This window comes from Mandrillus leucophaeus, unplaced genomic scaffold, assembly GCF_000951045.1.
Source record: "Mandrillus leucophaeus isolate KB7577 unplaced genomic scaffold, Mleu.le_1.0 Scaffold292, whole genome shotgun sequence".
In the NCBI taxonomy this organism is placed as follows: domain Eukaryota; kingdom Metazoa; phylum Chordata; class Mammalia; order Primates; family Cercopithecidae; genus Mandrillus; species Mandrillus leucophaeus.
In genome coordinates, this window is record NW_012103054.1 from 238,336 (window position 1) to 248,583 (window position 10,248).

Genomic DNA, 10,248 nt, shown 5'->3' on the forward strand with positions numbered 1-10,248 from the left:
TTCATTTGGAAAGCAATACAAAGTTGTAACATAATTACCCAAGTCCTATCTTTCTTGAATTCTTGTGTAAAGCATACTTCACATCCAAGACCTTATTATTTGATAATCCTTGTTACATATTACACGGGTCGGGGAGGGGCCTGAAACCTTACAAACTAAATCGAATGTAGCACATGCAGGTGCCTCTCCCGAGAGCGGGAGATGATGTGTTAGAAGACAGTATCTGTATCACTTCAGCTGTGTCTGAAAAAGGGGATGGGGTGTCGGGGATTTAAATCATATTGTTTCAACTTATGCAGACAAAATCCATAAAAAGAGATTCATTGTCATATTTTCTTTTTGAAATGTAGTATTTGGTTTTTTTTTTTTTTTCTTTTTTACTTTAAAAGTGCTCCTTGGTATAGAGCAGAGTAAATATTACAGTTTTGTTCAACAGCAGCCAAGATTTAATTGTCTGTGAAATATAAGGCTTACGACCTGATTTGAGTTCACTACTGTTCTGCTGATACAAACTAGGCTGGCCTACGAAGTGACCGAACGCATCCAGCAGCTAATTTACACAGAAGAGCCATCTCCAAAGAATTAAAAGTGGGCCGGGGACAGCCATATGCCTGCAGGAGCCCATCCAAAGGGTTAGGAGCTTTATTCTTTCTGCAGCAGATTTAAAGTGACTTTGTGCAAAAAGTCAAACAAGAATAAACAGCTGTGGAAAATGTAACAAATCATGCTAGCAGTTGAACAGCGAGGGAGAAGACAAATCCACCAAACCACTAGCATACACTGAAGAAAAGCGAAACGGAGGTAGAAGAGACAGAGAAGGTGGGCAGAAAAGGAAGCTGGTGAGGACACGACACTGGTTTCCACACGCAAATCACGCGCTTTATTATTGCGTATAGCTCAGTGACTGTCAGGAACTGAAAAATGTGTCCTTCAACACAGCTCTGCGTGCCCGCGGCCCTGGGGTGCAAGCGAGGCTCCTCCGCCCTCCGCCGCTTCCCCCCGCGCGCGTCCCCCTCTCCTCCCTGCAGTAACTCCGCGGGTCGCTTCCTCCACCAGCCCCGAGTGCAGAGGAGAAAGCCAGCGGTTGCAGATTTGCCCCAGTGGCACCGCAGCCACAAGCCAACCCGTAATTGCAAAGCAAACAAAGCTGAAATATTGGATTGGTCTCAATCGTGACAAGATCTACGCTTTTGCCGCCAATCTGTTTGTGCAGCTCTATTTAAAGGCACTTGATTGAGGAAATGTTGAAAATAGCGGTGAGGGTTACCCTAATGAGACCTCGGGAGGGAAGCGGCGGCCTTCGCCCGGCACCAGGGGCTGGGAGATGAGGGTGGGAGGCTCATGGTTAACCCCTTCCTGCTCTCCTCGGTCGAAAGGTCCTCCGAGATGGAGCTGGGGGTCCGCCCTGCCCGGAGCGCTGACCTCTCCCAGCCTGAACCGCGGAGAACCAGCCCCCTGGATGTCGGGAACCGAGGCGGGGGCTGGGGATCACAATGAGAATTTAACCAGGATGGAAGGGGCGCCCCAGTGGCCGTCGCAGTGGCTGGAAAGTTGGCGACCTAAATCGGGGGTGGCTGCTCTGGTAGCCCTCTGGTCCCTGACCCGCAACACTCCCGCGCCACCGGCCGCGAGGGCTGAGGCCCTGGCGATCCCCGTGGAGCCGCGGCTGCGCTCAGCTCTAGGGCACCGAGGCGGGGGGTGCGAGTAGGGAGAGCAGCTGCCCTGGTGGGCGACGCAGGCTGGCAGGCATCGCTGTCGTGCTGGGTCTTCAGGCAGCTAGAAGGGAACGGAAGAAACCAAAGAGGCAGGAGGAGAAAATACAGGAATACTGAGAGCAACCCGCTCTGGCTGGCGCTTTGATTTTCCCACTTACTCTAGCCTGCCCAGCCCCGGTACTTGTCATCATCCCCATTGTTCAGACGGGGAAACTAAGACTTAGAGACACCGAGGTCCTTGCCCGAGATCATTCAGCCAATCGTGGAGTGCCTAGAGTCGGCCCTGCCCCGCTCCGACTCGGAGCTCAGTATGTTGGGAGTGGGCACCAGAGAGGCCAGGCTGGGGCTGAGCCTCTCTCTGAGCCAGCGCAAGTTGATGCAGACCCAGTGCAGGCCGGATGGAGCCAGAGGACAGCTTGGAGATGAAGATCTGTTCCCTAGTGGGCGCCATCTAACTCCTCCACTAGTTCTAATCGTTTTCAAAATAAAGGAAACTAATCTGATTGCAATTGGGGTAGACGGTATTCACCCGATTTCTCTTAGTCATTCATTTTATATGGGCTGTCTAAACATCTCCTTTGTTCAATGCATTGATTAGGTTGTCAAGAAACCCACAATCACAGGAGGTGGCACATGCATGCCCAGAGATCTACCCAAAAGAATATAAGTGACAGCACCAGGAAGGAATTCAGAAGAGAAACTTCATTTGGGGGAGGGAGTTGGGGGAGAGAGGAGAAGCAATATCTGGAAAGGCTCCCTGGAGGAGGCAGCATTTACGTTGGACCTAGAAGAAACGAAGTGTGGATTCTCCAAGAGAGATGGGTTGTTTGCCAGCATCCTGGCAAGTCAAGGGGTGCCAGACCCACAGTTGGGGACAAAGTAGGAGTCACACTTTCATCCTCTGCTGCCATCTCCCAGCTGTCCTCCTAATTTGAAGACTGCATTAACCACATTTTGAGCCAACGTCCTAATCCCTTTTAGGATTGAAAACCTATGGCTTGAGAGTGGACACCCAGCAGGCAGACTGTCACTGTCTAGAGCCCTGAATTTAGACCAAAGGGCAGGGTTGGGAAAATGGCACTAGGGGCGCTCTCACCAGAGCTCCTAACTACTAGAGCCAAGCATTCCCGCGCTTTTCCCAGAGGGATCTGATCTGAGATGTACCTTGGCAAATCTGCAGTTTGTCTTTCTGGAGTCACAGGCAGATGTAGACTGGGAAAGTGAAGATCCCCAGGGGGTGGGGAGGACTGGTTTCAGTTATATTCCCCATGAATGATCTGCGCCTTCTGTCAGCAAAACAAAAAAGCATCAGTCACACAAATTTAGTGAAGTCTCCAAACGTATTCTGAATGAAATTCTGCTTTTTTGTACACAACGAATTTCTTCATTTGAAGTTGGATGCTTTGCAAGCAGAATGCAATTCCATTTCTCATTCCTCAAAGTTGTGGCCTGTGTTACCTTAAGTAGGCATTCACACAAGTATTAAAAAGAAAAACCATTCTCTTCTGGAAAATGGAACAAAGTAGCACCTCTCCAATCAGGGTGCAGATATATAATCTGTAACAACAAATTAGCCCCCTAGTGCTATGCATTTCCAGCTAGCATCCTGCCTTCCCTGTTTATAACTTTGCTGCCTGTAATTATTTTTATTTTAATTTTCTGTCACTTTAACAAAAACCAGAGCCTTTTCTTTTAATGTTTTGTACACAACATGTTCGTTTTGATAAGATGTTCTTTCCTATCCTCTTTTAGCTTGCCTTTCCTTGTTTAGAGTTCTGTATCAGGCGTTTCTAATATTTCCCTCTTTTTTTTAAGAACTTGTCCCTGTCTTGCTTTATTTGTTTGTGTGAAATTTAGTTTGAAAGGAGATCAGAGAGAGCAGGAGGGGTTTGTAATAAGAGAATGACCGAATGACCCAAAGGCTGATTATCTATCATTAACTGGAGACTTGGTGTACCCAAATTACCAAAGAGACCTCAGTCTGCCGGATCCTTACCCAGCTAGAAAGGCAAGCCTGGAATGCACACACTGAAACAGGCTCATGGCATTGCAACCAAGGACATAGTTCACACAACATTTACTTAAGGATTTTTCCTGCAAAACTCAACTCAAGTTCAGTAGATAAATTTTTTAGATTTTGATATGTTGTACTCAGGTAAAAATCTATGCCAAAAGATTACCTATAACATTTGTGTAACTAACTTTTTTGTGTCTTTTCGTTAGGAGCGAAATTGCAGTTAATTGTCTAAGCTCCAGAGAATATTGAGAAATCAAACCAAGCTGCTTTTGATCTGCTCACACTGCTAAACCCAAGCCTTGTAAAAATCGAGGTTTGCCATTAATATTGACAATAAAAGTGTTTCTTTTTGTTAACCTGAAACCTAGCCATCCTTGTGTAACTCCCCTATCTATAAGCAAAGGCCCTGGAAGAATGTAGGAAAGGTTTAGAGGAAACTGTCAGAGCTAAAGAAATCCATCTATGTGAATTTGCAAAGGAAGCTGTGGAACAGAACTTCCCAGGAATGCAACACTACAGTTAAAACTGGGAATGTTCCTGGGCCTCAAGTCAGAAGCAAATTTTTTAGTCAAATAAATGTTTTCTCTCCAAAGCCCCATTTTAAATTGCCAATTGCACTCATATTTTATTCTGAACCCCATAATGCATTGCAGACTAGGTGAAGTCCATTACTTACTATTTCCATAGAACACATATGCAAAATCACACTTCCTCATCTGAATGTTGAGTGATTTCCTCCCGGCTTGAAAGAAAATACCGCTAGTGTGGATGTAATTTGCTTGAAGTAATAATTCGAATGAGTATTTAACATAAATCCTATGGGATGTATGTTTTCACACCAGTTTTGCTCTAAACTCTACATTTTTCTACAAACTAGCAAAGATTAACAAAGATCAGATTTACTGTACCTCTTAGGACTAGTATAATAACATTAATAATATCTCCCATGTATCTACATCATGCTGCTTCTTTGAGGCCTTCATGGGGTTATCTTATGGTCCCTTTAGTCTGAATGAGTATTTTAGATTTACAGACACACTTAGACACCTGGAAAAATATTTAGTTCTTCCTTATCAATGAAAACTCTCCAGTGCAGCAATATATCTACCAGTTAATATGGGGATCTAGTCATTGATTATTTAGAAAGAAAGGAAAATTCTACTGACTGTGGATATTAAGATTTTTCTTAAAAGACTTCAGCATGAATCAGTATCTCATTCTTCCATGCCAGTTGCAGATTCAGTAATAGGAAACAAGACAAGAAAAGAAAGAAAAAAAAAACCTTGTAATCTCAAGTGCTGCTAAAAGGCAAATTACAAGGAAGAAATGGAGAGAAGAAGAGAGGGAGGGAAGGAGGAGGGTGGAGGAAGGAAAGAAGGGAAAGAGGGAGAAGAGAAAGAGGAGGAAGGAATGTGCAGGCACCAAGCAAGCCCTGATTTTCTCCACTTCACTGTTTTCTAATTAGAGCTAGACTGAAGAATTCATAAGCAATCAGCCCCTCCACAGTCATCATTCAGCTGAACTAGCCCCTCCCTGCTCCATCTCTCCATGTAGGGAAGAGAAAGGAAGAGGATCCACTCCCTAAAATACCACCCCTACCCCAAATCCAAAAACTTGCTTAAAAGAAGAAGAAAAAAAACCTCACAAGACACAAGGGCAGCTTTTCTTACTCTTCCTTTTTTGAAATAGACACTCAAATCCAACAGAATTTGGTTCTGCTTTGCAGATGTGTACTTTGAGCAGCACCATACTTCTGGAGCCACTTTCACTTGCTATGTCTGTAGACAACTATTTCTCAAAAGCCAAAAAGAAAAGACTACACAACAAGAACTACGCAAACAAGGACTACACAACCCCAGTTAGAGGGAGACCCTTGCCACCACTCAGACAATATGCGTTGTTCTGGGTATCCTAAACATCCTGGGACTAAGTGGATAACATGTAAAATGGCTCCACCCTACCCTGGTACAGAAAAGAATGCAGAGCCATCAGAGTGTCGCAAGAAGTACTGTCCTTGGAGCAGGTGGGCTGAGGTGACATCTTCAAGAATACATTGCTCCTTCTGTCACCTTCCAGGCTTAATGTTCTTTCAGAGGGTTCTTAGCATATTCTGAGGCTCATACCATGTAAGAGCATTAAAGATTCTTAAGGGAACGGTCAGAGTCACTTCTACTATGTTGATTAGACCAACAAGGTAAAACGAGATTTGGAAGACGATGATGAGAACTGAGCCATAATTCCCATTAACATAAAATGCACATTTATGACCCTCTGGCCTGATTCTTTTTGGGTCTAGTTTATTTTGGGTCCTTCTGAGCAAAACACAGGATACAAACCGCCCTTGCCTTTGAAATAATAAACACCCTGAGACAATCTCTATTTTCCCTAAAACCTAACTGAAGGTTTTTTTAAATTAGTTTAAACCAGATTGATTTTTTAAAGTATAATAATATCTCACAAGACCAAAATGTTTGCATGGGCATGTTCAGCCTCTCTGGTGCTCTTTCAGCCTTTTTCCAGGGAAACCAGTACCAGTGATGGCAAAGAGACAAGAGACATGAGGAGCAAAATAAATGCTGGAACCTGATTCTGTCTATTTGGCTGAAGGCAGATGACATGTGCAGTACAGTAGGTGCACCATCAGATACAACAAAGGCACAAAATCCCAAACACTCGCCCAAACCTGGGCTGCCTCTTTGTGAAGCAGTTTCTGGACCCGAGTAAGGCCGGTTTCGTCGGCTCAGCCCTCAGCCTCTGAGGATAGGCAAAGAAGCACCCCTAGCTAGGATTCCTCCACAGGCAGCCAGAGGAGCCCCCAGCAAGCCAGTTCCCTGGGCCTTTGAATACTTAGAACATGTGCATCAACAGCCTCACTAGTGCAGCCCAGGAGTGGGGTTCCCGTGCTGATATCACAGTCAGGGACTGTGCCTTTCTCCCTTTCTTCTCCCACTTTCCCTCTCATCAGCAACACCACCCTCTCCTTCATCGCCACCACTATCAGCACCTCCATCACTACCACCAGGATGCCCAGGACACCTAAACTGGGGGCAAACTTGAGATGGTATCGTTGCTTCATAGCTTCCCAAAGGAGCAGGCTAACCCAGTATCCTGGAAAACCTGGAAGACAACAGGCCAAAGGACACTGCAAGAGAAAAGCGGATGTGTTTGTGCATTTAGGGTAGAGCTCAACCATTCCGGTCCAGCCTGGCCTCCCTGAGTCAGTTACTACAGTTGGGGACACCACTAGGGTTCACCCAATTGTCCCCTCTCGTCCAGCCACCTTTCTAAGGCAGTGGCCTCTGGATTTGGGTTTCTGAGCTACATCAAGTCTTAGGCCCTTGGACCACAGCAGTTAACTGATAATGACAATGTCAGTGAGAACTGATGTTCAGATTACCATCTTTTATGATTTCTTTTTTCTGTACCATGTTGCCCATTTCCTTTACCACTTGCAATGCTATCTGGGGCCACAAGGCAATTCATTCATTTTTGCTTTTTTGTTTGTTTGTTTGTTTGTTTCAATTAAAAGTATAAGAAAAGCTAAATGTGGCAAGTTCTGAAGCTTTCAAAATTGAGGCCACTCACCGCTGGTCTCTGATGGACAGAGCATCTCAGTCCCCAACTCAGCCCTCCTCTGGACTCTTCTTCCTCCCTTCAATTCCCAAAACTCCCTTTGAGTCTGAAAGCAGCCAACCAACTAATTTCCCTGAATTTTTATATGTTCCCAGCCCTAGTGCAATCTTACTTTGTCTACCTGCTCCCAAGACCTAAATGTGTTTTTATAAACAGACTTTTTAAAAACGTATCAAATGTCAGAGAATTGAAGTACCAGTATTTACACATTCAGGGTTTGCCTCCGGGTGAAAATGTAAACAGAACCCCCAACCACACTACCTGTATTCTTTCCTTGAAGAACCAGGTCTTAAAAAGGCTCTCCTTGTGCTCAAAACTGCAGACCCACGCAAGTTGGGGATTTAGAGCTGTAGGTCACTATTTTGTTCCGAGCTCAACTGCAAGCCCTTGGCGCTTACCAACGAGCCTAGTTTCAGTTAATCCCTATTCTGGGTTCAGTGCCTTAAGACGCTGGGCCGGGGACGTTCGAGGATGTTAACCCATTACCTAGAAAAGGAATAGACCCTGCACCGACTCTTATCCTGGGCTTTTAAGTCCCTGTCTCCTACCGCCCAGCCGCGGCAAACCTGAATATATACATTTCTCAACCCTGCTGCCCAAGACTCTAGGGCTAATGGAGGGCAGGGCCCCAGCCCAGAGTCAACGGCAACACCGAAGTTGGGCGCCCTCCATTCGCACTGACCTCGCCTTTCAGCCCCAACCACTTTGTTGGCGGTGAGCAAGGAAAGGACTGTCTTTGTGGAGTCCTTCGGGTGGGCATCGTTTTGTGGCCTGCGGCTGGACTCTGCCCGCCTCCAAAGGGCGATGCCCAAAGTAGAGTATTTGGTCTCCCTTGGGCTACCCCGGCCTGCCCAGCGGCAAGCCCCAGGCCGCCCAGTCCCGCTGGCGCCTGCACACTCTGCCCTCGCCTTGCTCTAATTTACAGCCCGCAGGCTCCTGTTGACACCGTTTTCCACACCGAACTCCTTCGGGTGGAATCTGCATATACACATCCGCCTCCCCTCTCGGCTTGGGGCCAAGCCTGGGGTGATTTCAGATCCATTGACCACCCGCCCTCGCCGCACACGAACCTTCTCAAGAAGCTCACGCCACGGGGATGCTGCGGCCCGGGTGCCCCGCGGCCGGGTGACTTACAAGTGGAGATCCATTTTCCGTCATAATGCGTTCAAGATCACCAAGGCCGGCAGTCTAAACATCCACGAGCCGTCCTCCCGGCCTGCCTCTTAAACTGGCGTTTAATGGTTCCCCTCCGATAACTAAACCTGCTTTCCACAGATGCCCGCTTTTATGAGGGACGCAGGAATGCAGAGATATATTTATATGTTTGTTCATAAAAACTGGAAAATAAGCTCCGAACACGCTGTAAAAAATATTCAGTTACTTACCAAGCAGGCTAGTTAAACCAGGGAAACACCGATACCAGCCACACTACACATTCGAGGAATCGAGGTGCCCGCACTTTGAAATCGCCCAAGGTCTTCGTTGGGGCTGGTGTCCCTGAAGGATGTGGAAATAACAGCATTTACAATCGGCTTGACCGTTCGCCCGGAGGACTCAGCGGTCATCTCCAAAGTTTGCCGCAATAACGTGAGCCACCCCGAACAGCTCTAACCGGGGTAACTTGGTGGGTAGGTAACTCAATGGCCACTGAGACTGGCGTTTCGAGCCTGTAAACTGGTCAAAGAAACACCCTTCTCCAGCCGCTCCTTATCCTTGCTGGGGCAAAGAGCGCCGGCTCCCAGCCGAGCCTTTGTGGGGGACCCCACCGCCCGCCACGAGGCTCCCGGCGCCCCTGCATAAAATTGTAAGAGGCTGCCTGCGTCTATTTTCTTACCTCGACTACCTACAAAGCACTTCGAAAAGCAGTACCTGCGTTTTCTTTCTTTCTTTCTTTTCGACCAGAAAAGAGAGCAGAGTGATACTGTACCTGGTTAGAGATTCTTCAATATTTGAGACTTGGGGGGAAAAATATTTTAATAGTGAAGCATCTGTTAAACACTTGCATTATCCTCTGGCTGATAAAAAAAAAAAAAAAGTTTTTTTAACCCTGCCCCCCCGCCCTAAGTTTTAATTATCTTATGGTTATGAGGAGGTAGCCAATCCTGGAAGAGGACCTCGGCAATTAGCAACGTGAACATCAAAAAGTTTTATTGCCGAGAGCTCGAGGCGCCGCCCCCGCAGCCCCGGGATTGGCGTGAGGAGCCTCTGACGACATATATTAACCCGAGCAGCCCTAAAGATGTAGCTGTACATGGAGATCTTGCTGGGAAAATCTGCTTGCTCCCCTCACGTCGTCCAGCCCAGGAGAACCGCCGCCGTCACCCCGGAGCTTCCTGAGCCACTGCGCAGAGCCCTCCGCGAGCCCGAGCCGCGGCCTTCGAGCTCCAAGGCTCATTCAGGGCCCCAGATCCTTAACCCGAAAGGAGAGGATCTGAGAAAATGGATGCACTGAGACCTCTCTGAAAACCCTCCGAGAGAGCCCGAGAGGAGCGAGGACACGTTACTCGCAGCTAAAATCACATTTAAGGACCAAAACAACAACAACCAAAAATTTCATTAAAACAATAAGCGCCCAAGAACCCAGATCGGGCTGGTAGGGGGAGGGGAAAAGCGGGAAGGGGAGGGTCGCACGGAGGTAGTTTTGCAGTAAGCAGTCGACCCCGCCGCCTCCCGGCACAGCTGGACCGGCTCCTCCAGCCGCGGCTCAGACTCGCCCCTGGATTCCGGGTTAGCTTCGGTGCCAGGACCGCGGCCCGGGCTTGGATTCCCGAGACTCCGCGCAGCAGCCTCGCGGGAGCCCCGGCACCTTTGTATGAGCACGAGAGGATTCTGCCTCCGCGCAGCAGCCCGGGAAGCAGGAGCCGAAGCACGGGCCGTGGAGCA

General features: G+C 47.6%; 1 long non-coding RNA gene and 1 pseudogene across 2 annotated transcripts; both read right to left on the bottom strand.

Moving 5' to 3' along the window:
* Positions 1–373: 373 nt before the first annotated feature.
* LOC105543899 lies at positions 374–2,971 on the bottom strand (annotated as a pseudogene). Its single transcript, XR_001006686.1, has 2 exons — positions 2,880–2,971; positions 374–1,776 (listed from the first exon to the last, which is right to left on the bottom strand). The product of XR_001006686.1 is annotated as an uncharacterized LOC105543899 (transcript).
* Positions 2,972–2,977: 6 nt separating this feature from the next.
* On the bottom strand, positions 2,978–9,371 carry LOC105543898. The gene is made up of 4 exons (XR_001006685.1): positions 9,293–9,371; positions 8,751–9,032; positions 5,694–5,904; positions 2,978–3,001 (listed from the first exon to the last, which is right to left on the bottom strand). It is a non-coding gene; the product is annotated as an uncharacterized LOC105543898 (long non-coding RNA).
* Between the last annotated feature and the right edge of the window lie 877 nt (positions 9,372–10,248).